Source organism: Girardinichthys multiradiatus, chromosome 22, assembly GCF_021462225.1.
Source record: "Girardinichthys multiradiatus isolate DD_20200921_A chromosome 22, DD_fGirMul_XY1, whole genome shotgun sequence".
Classification (NCBI taxonomy): domain Eukaryota; kingdom Metazoa; phylum Chordata; class Actinopteri; order Cyprinodontiformes; family Goodeidae; genus Girardinichthys; species Girardinichthys multiradiatus.
In genome coordinates, this window is record NC_061814.1 from 19,200,055 (window position 1) to 19,210,277 (window position 10,223).

Sequence of the window (10,223 nt, forward strand, 5' to 3'; positions counted from 1 at the left end):
CAAAAAGAAACCTGTGACCTAGTTTGTTAAGTTAGATAAGAAACTTGCAGGGAGCCCCATCATTCTTCTTCAGAGTGCCATATTGAACTAAACAACCTTAGCAGACTTTGCTGAGCCTCTTCCACAATAAAAAAAAAAAATGATATGATGGTAAAAAACATGCTGTATAATAATCTCAGTGTCAGAGGGTTGTGTTAATAACTTTAGTTTACAGCAGAGAGCGGTTAGTTCATTTAAGCTAGCATAAGCCTTTTAGCTGCTAAGTAGCTAGTGTAAGCTTGAGCTGAGTCGTTCAAAATTCATACTCCATTCATAAAAAGATTCACAGTCAGTTACATACATTCGATTACGACTCAAACTATAATATAATACAGACAAATTAATATTATAAAGCTACTCAAAAATTTGCACAAGACCTAGATAGTAACATAATGAAGTTGTTGTATTTTGTTGTTTTACTTTATTGAATTTTTTGGTTTCTAATAATTTAATTAATGCAGAATTGAATGCAAAATTAAAAGACTAACAGTTTTTAACCCAAATGTTACTTGTTTAGTAATTCAGGCAAAGGGCTATTCTTTTCAACGCCCTCTTTGTTAAACTTAAAAATACAGACATTAGTTAGTCACTTTAACCCATTTTTTGGGTTGAAAGCCTAACTTGGGAAAAATTGGAAATTTTTAACCCAGCAGTTCCTTTTAGAGTCTGTAGCGTGTTTCAAGCCTAAAGTTGAATTCATGTACAAGAGGCAGGTCAACTCCATCCTTTCAGACATCCCTAAAGATTACAGGTCCTTCTCAAAATATTAGCATATTGTGATAAAGTTCATTATTTTCCATAATGTCATGATGAAAATTTAACATTCATATATTTTAGATTCATTGCACACTAACTGAAATATTTCAGGTCTTTTATTGTCTTAATACGGATGATTTTGGCATACAGCTCATGAAAACCCAAAATTCCTATCTCACAAAATTAGCATATCATTAAAAGGGTCTCTAAACGAGCTATGAACCTAATCATCTGAATTAACGAGTTAACTCTAAACACCTGCAAAAGATTCCTGAGGCCTTTAAAACTCCCAGCCTGGTTCATCACTCAAAACCCCAATCATGGGTAAGACTGCCGACCTGACTGCTGTCCAGAAGGCCACTATTGACACCCTCAAGCAAGAAGGTAAGACACAGAAAGAAATTTCTGAACAAATCGGCTGTTTCCAGAGTGCTGTATCAAGGCACCTCAGTGGGAAGTTTGTGGGAAGGAAAAAGTGTGGCAGAAAACGCTGCACAACGAGAAGAGGTGACCGGACCCTAAGGAAGATTGTGGAAAAGCACCGATTCCAGACCTTGGGGGACCTGCGGAAGCAGTGGACTGAGTCTGGAGTAGAAACATCCAGAGCCACCGTGCACAGGCGTGTGCAGGAAATGGGCTACAGGTGCCGCATTCCCCAGGTCAAGCCACTTTTGAACCAGAAACAGCAGCAGAAGCGCCTGACCTGGGCTACAGAGAAGCAGCACTGGACTGTTGCTCAGTGGTCCAAAGTACTTTTTTCGGATGAAAGCAAATTCTGCCTGTCATTCGGAAATCAAGGTGCCAGAGTCTGGAGGAAGACTGGGGAGAAGGAAATGCCAAAATGCCAGACGTCCAGTGTCAAGTACCCACAGTTAGTGATGGTCTGGGGTGCCGTGTCAGCTGCTGGTGTTGGTCCACTGTGTTTTATCAAGGGCAGGGTCAATGCAGCTAGCTATCAGGAGATTTTGGAGCACTTCATGCTTCCATCTGCTGAAAAGCTTTATGGAGATGAAGATTTCATTTTTCAGCATGACCTGGCACCTGCTCACAGTGCCAAAACCACTGGTAAATGGTTTACTAACCATGGTATCACTGTGCTCAATTGGCCTGCCAACTCTCCTGACCTGAACCCCATAGAGAATCTGTGGGATATTGTGAAGAGAACATTGAGAGACTCAAGACCCAACACTCTGGATGAGCTAAAGGCCGCTATCGAAGCATCCTGGGCCTCCATAAGACCTCAGCAGTGCCACAGGCTGATTGCCTCCATGCCAAGCCGCATTGAAGCAGTCATTTCTGCCAAAGGATTCCCGACCAAGTATTGAGTGCATAACTGTACATGATTATTTGAAGGTTGACGTTTTTTGTATTAAAAACACTTTTCTTTTTTTGGTCGGATGAAATATGCTAATTTTGTGAAATAGGAATTTTGGGTTTTCATGAGCTGTATGCCAAAATCATCCGTATTAAGACAATAAAAGACCTGAAATATTTCAGTTAGTGTGCAATGAATCTAAAATATATGAATGTTAAATTTTCATCATGACATTATGGAAAATAAGGAACTTTATCACAATATGCTAATATTTTGAGAAGGACCTGTATATATGTACACAGGAATGAAAATGTTTCTTTATATGACTTTTGACTCCTTTTACCAACCATCAGTGGAATGAATGTTTGAAGAGTTGGTTGGTCAGAAAGGATAGTTCAGACCCTTACACTGATCCTGAAACCTGGTTGGTGCGCTCTGTCATTTCTGCAATATCATAGATTTATTTTGTGAAACAAATTGTACAGTTATGCAGTTATGCTTGCACCAAACAGGTCAATTGATTGTACTGTTCCTATTATGTGAATGTTTTCTTTGTCCATAAAGTCAAAATGGTTTTAGATTCTGAAATGAATATTTCTCTTCAAAGGTCCTATGGGAAATATTTTTTTCAGGCCCATTTTTCTTCCCTTTTTTCTTTTTTATATGGACAAAGTTGTGGATTTTAAACTACTAAACCTGCCACACCAGATCTTAGTTGGCATGCGTGAACAGTCGGCTCAGTCACGCATTCAAATAATTGATAAAAGCATTCGACTCATCCCAACTACAGCTTCTGTGTGACGAGGAATGCAAGCAAGCAAATTTCCTGTTACGGTGCTCTTGTGGACGTTTGTGTTATGTAAACCTCATTATCTCTATAACTACATCAAATTCTTATCATTAAGCCCCTCGGAGATCATACAGCACTTGGAGTAACATCAAAGTGCTACACAAAACATTAACAAACAGAGGCAGAAATGCACATACAGCAGCCATGTTACGCTCAAACACATACATGTTTCTCAATAGCAACTAATGATCACAAAAAGGCTGTGATGGATGTTGATTTATGACTTCCGTCATAATCACAATCAGTCTGGGACCTTGAGTCAATAAGATGCTTTATTGTATCCTTGAGCTTCCACCTGTCACAGCAGATGCCTCATGAAAAATATATTTATCTTCTGGTCACCATATTCACCTCCTCCCTGGCTGCCTGCTCTCACCCTCGACATCTTTCGCTCAGAGCAGAAACTAGTTGCCATGGCTACAGGCATTAACACATCTGGCATACTTATCTGGCACACACACGCTCACGAGCAACAGATTCACATGGGCATGAACAATAAACTTACATTACGTATGGGAAAAAAGAAAAAAGCATTAATATGTATTATTTCTCTGTGCCAATCTCAGTTTCAAGGCTGTGGTCCGCAGCGTAGTAACTGAGAGCGTGTGTGTGACGGAGATAACGGGTCGAGGTTTGTTGGGGAGAACAGTGACAACTTTGGGCTTCTGATTAAATCCAATGGCTGAATTTAGACTTCTTTATCTAAACTTTTCAGGGAATAAGAGATGCAACTGGAGAATCTTCATGATATTGAAATTTCAACCTATTTAACATTCACAGTTTATGTTTCTCTGAGCAAGAGCCTAATTTTATACTGAAATGCTTTCAATAATTGTTCCAACTATTTAGCTAGCCTTTTCACATCTAACAGGGATGTATTTTCTACATTATTATTTAATGTATATTCTATTATTTTGTATAAATAGAGGGAGCTCTCCATTATATCCAAAAAGTGCAGCATTCTCCCAAACAAGACCAGCTAATAGAGATCTCAACCTGCAATCTAAAGGACCCAAAGGATCTGTGTGGATGGTCAGCACACTCAGAGACAGTAAATTCCTGCTTTGGTGGTGTTGTGGAGGCCATGTTTGACATGATTTTTACTTGTGTGTAGATTGAAAGTTGTGGGTGGTTGTTTCATCCCTTTGCTAATTGTACCTTTGAATTTTTGGTCTTTTTGTGTCAAAGTGGTGCTGTGTAGCACATTATGAGCAACCACACATACATACAGCTCTGACAACCGATAATAATAATACTTTTCTATAATCTACACATATTCTGCAGTTAGGAATGGGGTTACATGAGTTCAACAAACAGTATCTACCTGGAGGAGTTCACTTAAAAGTTGGTTTGGTTTCATCTGCGATCTGTCACTTCTGTCACATTTTGCATGAGTCAACAGGTCCATACAAGGATCAGGGCCCAAATGAATGAAAGCAGAGTTTAACACAAAGTGTTTAGGTAATAATATATTTGAATTAAATCATACATTAAATCGTAGCAGTTTATTGAACGTTTGTCTTGAGAATACATGAAAATACAAAACTGTATGGTGGTTTATGATCATGGATAAAAAATGGTTTGTTTACAGGTGAAATGGAAGTAAAGACATAAAATTGCAAGGCATTTGTTAAAAGGGGTACAAATTTGACTACAAACTTCCACATCTAGTGGTTCTACGGGTGTAGGAACAGATTATTTCCTAATGGCCTAATGAATTTAGAAGTCTTTCAAACCAAACCATTTGGGGTAATACAGAGTTAAGAAAGTGTTTCTTGTTTTATTTTGTTTAGTTTTTTGTTGTGGTTGTGACTAAAAACTTTAATGTTTAAGTGATTTATAATGTTTTTCATCTGAAATATTTGTATTAATTAGTGGTTTATCTTTATAGGAAGGCTTTACACCACATTGCTGTGCCATTCTTAGTTCTGAGGACTCTCTCTCCTGCATGCTTTAGATGTTTCCCTGCTTCAAAACACTTGATTTATGTTGCAAGACTTGATGGCAAACTGCATAGGTAATTCATTCCTTTGAATCAGGTGTGTTGAAGCAGGAAAACATTACAAATATCTAAAACATGGTGCCTCAAGGACCGGGGTTAGTAAAAACTGCTGTGAAGAGATGTGATGCAGCCCAACCTAATGTAAAAGAATTGCGGTGCTTCAATTTGTTTGAAGATGATACTGATATTGGCTTTAACTAAAACAACTATTCATCTAGGTATGTATTAAATAAAGATATGTTTTTTTAAGCAAATGTTTCTGTCAGCAGTGTTAGAAGTCAGTAGTTAGAGGAACTAGACTGACAGCTTCACCAGGACAATCATAAATTACTTAAAGAGACACACTAAATGTGTTTGTGTCAGATCTGTTCACTTTTGAAAAACGCTTTTCTATACAATTTAGTTCTGGAGACTGAGATGCCAATGTAAGAAGGTTGATTTACAGTACTGTGCAAATGTTTTAGGCAGGTGTGAAAAAATGCTGTAAACAAAGGATCCTTTCAAAAAATGGAAGTGTTAATCATTTATTTTCATCAATCAACAAAATGCAGTGAATGAACAAAAGAGAAATCAAAATCAAATCAATATTTGGTGTGACCACCCTGTTCCTTCAAAACAGCATCAGTTCTTCTAGGTACACTTGCACACAGTTTTTGAAGGAACTCAGCTGGTAGTTTGTTCCAAACCTCTTAGAGTACTAACCACAGATCTTCTGTGGATGTAGGCTTTCTCACATCCTTCTGTCTCTTCATGTAATCCCAGACACACTCCATGATGTTGAGATCAGGGCTCTGTGGGGGCCATACCATCACTTCCAGTAATTCTCGTTCTTCTTTACCTTGAAGATAGTTCTTAATGACTTTGACTTTATGTATGTCTGGTGAATCGTTTGTGTTGATTTGGTTGTATGTTTCAGATCAGAGGTATGCACTCCTCAAAAGCCCGTCTCCTGCATGTTTTAAATGTACCTCTGGTTCATCACACCTGAATAAAATTAATGTTTGATAACTAGAATGCTTACTTCTCTACAGAAGTTGATGGCATACTGGAGAGCTGTCTTTAATTCAGCTGTTTTGAAACAGGGACACATCTATAACATGGCTGGCTTTGGAGGATTAGAGCTAGCCCCACTGTTTCAATTATTATTCCACTTAAAGCCCAATGACTATTCATTATGTAATGCACTCTAACAAGATTCCCAGCATATTCATAATTGAAATAGGCCCACAGCATAACATATTCTCAGTTGTCTTTGTTGCCTTAACACTCAGTCTTGGGCTTGGATCAGACCTTATACTGACATGAGTATTGGCAAATTTATTAAGAAGCACAGCACAGTCGTTAGCAGTTCTTTCATGAATGACACTCTGGTTGAGCGCCTCCTTCTGTGCCAGAAAAAGTGACAATAGATTTAGTATTTTAACTTCTTTTTGGAAAAAATATCTTTCTTCATAGGTTTCAACCCAAAACATCACAGGTTTTGGCAAATTTTGTGATGAGTGTAGAACAACTCACATCAATCAATCAGTCGATATTGCAGTTTTCATACTTGTCTCAATATAAGGTTGTGTTTATACCAAATGATCAGAAAATAACATTTTTGTTTTCACAAATGTATTAAAAATGTATTAAAGATGATTTCAGTATTTAAAATAGTCTCCTTTTTGTGATGCAGCTTGAACTGTAAATTCATTCCAGTGTTAAAAAAAACTTTAAAATACCTTTCTAACTTAGCACTGATTAGGAAAGTTAAATTTGACACAGGGGATACCCAATCTGACTAGACATGCCAATATAAACAATAGGAAATATCCTCAGGGTGCAACAGACTTGATTTATTTATTTAATCATTTGATTATTTTTGTGAGCATCCATGCTAACCACTGACTTTGTGGCACCCTGGTGAAGAGCCATATGTCCCATATCAAAAACCGCTTCTGAGCACATAACAGATTATACTGGAATGAAGTGGACTGATCTAAATTGAATTTGGATGAGTTTGGATTATGCCTTGGATTATATATTTTTGTAATTTGGCTCTGTTGAAACAAGATGTAATTGATTAAAATACTCTTTGTAGATATGCTGCTAAAGAGTTGAAAAATGAAAATGTTGCTTCAAAATATTGTACGATTATTTATGTATAACCAGTGTTGTTGAGCAGCCATCTGCATTTATCTACCACACTGACCCAAAAGCCCTGGATTCACTGGAGCAAGCCAGAGTTGTGGTTTAGTAATCTTTATGGAGAAAAAGAAATGCTCAGGGTGTTCAAACACATCCAGAAAAATCCCTCAGAAACCAACATTCAACAAGAGAAGTCAAGACATGTTTGTACTGCAAACGCATTTAATTAAAAAGCTATTTAAAACAGGTCCACGGGAGCACAACAGGACAGTATTCACCACACAGTGCATGTGGCTCAAACACCTTTACACACACACACACACACACACACACACACACACACACGCGCGCACACACACACACACACACACACACACACACACACACACACACACACACACAGCTGTGAGAGAGTTTGACAGCCCAACAAATGCCTGTATGGTACGTGCTTCTTGCTGCCCCCACCCTAACCCCTGAGGACATCCCCATGCTCTGTTCTCTCTCTCTCCCTCTATTCACTTCACATGACGCCGCTCTTCCAGTCAGTTATTACCAGTAACAACAACAACCAGACTGACCAGTTACAGGAAAATAATAAGCAGTGATTGACATAGCTGGGTTTGGTAACATTCCAGGTGAGGCTGGAATGCTACCAGTCACCTGTCTGAGCAGGCGCGCAGAAGACGGAGTAAAATAAGAGAAAAACAAACAGACGTACGCACTGTTTTGTACAATAGCAAGAAACCTGCACAATTATAAAACCTGGTGATCAGAGAAAAATAATAAAACCTAAAATTGTTAAAGAAAATCAATAAAAACATTGTCAAACAAGTCTTCAGCCACTTTTGCCTTGTCTGCCTGACACAGGAGGCTCACCTAAACCAGAAATCTCTGACTTTATGCACAAAAATGCAACATACTGTACCGTAGAAGACACCCACCACGATAAAGAAAGGGTTTCCTCTTTCTTACCTTTTTGCCTTTCTTCTTGCGATGTGCTCCTTTCCCGCCTCCTGCTTTCTCCTTAGCCTCCTCACTCATATTCAGAGATCTCCCCCAGTTCCTCTCTGCTCCTTACTTGTATTAAAATCCAGCATGTAGGAGATTGTGGAGTGGAGCTGCCTTCAGCGACTTTAGGTTGCCAGAGAAATGTCCATTTAGGAGCAAAGAAGAAGGATTTGCTCCATGCAGACTGGGAGAGTGTGAGAAGAGAGGAGACACTGGGAAGACTGTGTTGATGCTTTCTCTCTCTCACTCCCTCCTCCACCTACTCCTCTTTCTCCTCCTCCTCCTCTCTTCTTCCTCTCCACATTTGCAAAAACACACACATGCACACACTTTGTGAGCACACTTGCTTGAGGTCCACTCCCACTTGCTGCCTTCGGTGTGCACAATTGGCGAAATCTCACCAGCACCCCCACAGGCAGGGTGTGGAGGCAGAGGAGAGAAGAAAGATAGAGATGGAGAATGAGAAGGTGGAGGAAGATGTGGGTATATTATAAAGAAAGTACCAGAAAATAGAAGAAAGTAGGATAAAGGGCTGTATTGTTGCCTGAATGTGGTGCTGCCTACCTGTGGATGGAAACTGGAGACACTCTCCAAAAAAGAAAAATAACTGAGATTGAGATTAGATTGACGGAGATGGTGGATGAAAAGAGTGAGCTGAGCTACTGGTGTTAGTGACAAAAAGAAAGACTAAAAGAGAGAAGAAGGCAGCGTCATCCACGCAAGTCTCCTGACTCCGCCGACTGACTGAGCTCTACTGGCACTCTCTCCACAGACGTGAAATGAAATTAGTCTCTCCACAGACAGCCTGGCAGAGAGATAGATAGAAAGGGAAAGAGAGAGGGGTGTAAAAGGGGAGCAGGGTTAAGAGGCAGAGGATCACTGACACCATGCATCAGGTCCTTCCAGAAAAGGAAGTCTCTCTGGTAGCCTCTGCCAGCAGGATCAGCTTACTGAAAACTGGAACAGACTCAGTCACTGGGCTGAAGTGTATCAAAGTCATTTTGCTTAAAGGAGAAACACAGCTGGCATACAACATGCATACAAGGCTGGTACCATCCAAATAATATCCAATCAATGGCAACAAAAAATGTCAGAAGTGAAATAAAGACCCAACCTTCTGAGCTTCAAGAAGCTGCACCAAAAGGAAGCTCTTTCTAATGAGACAGCAGGAGAGCAAAGGAATCAGAGAGAAGGAATGAGAATGGAGCAAAAAGCAACCGAATGAAATAGAACGAGACAAGAGAAAGAGAAGGGTGGGGTGTGTTGAGAGTGAGGAAAAAGGGAGGAGAGAATTTATGGTGGGAAATGAGGATGAGAGAGGGAGGGAGGGTGAAGGCAGAATGTGATAATAGTCAAACAGTCAAAGCTAGGAACTGAGGAGAGGATGGTGAAGCAATGGGGTAAAAGAAGAACAAACGGGGAGCAGGCGGAGGCACAGAGAAGAACCGGAGATTTGTTATGATTGTCTTCCAAACAACACCTTCTTTATACCAGTGGACCACATTGCTGTTAACCCATCTCACACTCCCTCCTCCTCCTCATGAGCTGCCATCTCCACCAGACTGTGAGAAATCAATGTGGGCTGGGTACCCAGGCGAGGAACAATTATAATAGGATTTCTGAAATTTGCTGTTCAATAAAATAAATCTGACATTAAAAAAAAACAACAACACATTAACAGAATCCTAGATTTAAGTTCAATGTTAAATCTCCCCTTCATCAGAAAAGGTAATAATAGAAATTATTCAATGGCATGAAAAGGAGTTGAGAAAAGAAGCGGACTTAAAAAATATTAAGAGTTGCTTGAGCAGAGGATCTAAACTGTATTTTACCCGTTACAGCAAAACAATAGTGACGGAATATGAGTTTGAAATAATAACCATCATCACAATATCATCACAATGTTAGTTCATTTCAGCAATTAATTCCAAGACGTCAAATGCATACATTCTTTACATGCATAGTGATATATTTCAAGCATATTTTCAGCCTGTCAGAAAATTAGAAACATACATAAAACTAAGGATTTGTAAAACAGAAATTTTGGCTTACTGAAATGTGTTTCCATGTATTGTACAATATATACAATTGGTCAGGTCTCCTTTTGCATTACTTCATTAGCATGA

General features: G+C 39.2%; 1 long non-coding RNA gene across 1 annotated transcript in view; it reads right to left on the bottom strand.

The window, feature by feature from the left end:
* LOC124858849 overlaps positions 1–9,431 on the bottom strand; it is a 46,996-nt gene extending 37,565 nt beyond the window's left edge. Inside the window, exon 1 of the long non-coding RNA XR_007035954.1 lies at positions 8,062–9,431. This is a non-coding gene — a long non-coding RNA (uncharacterized LOC124858849). The remainder of the gene's footprint in view (positions 1–8,061) is intronic.
* Positions 9,432–10,223: the final 792 nt, after the last annotated feature.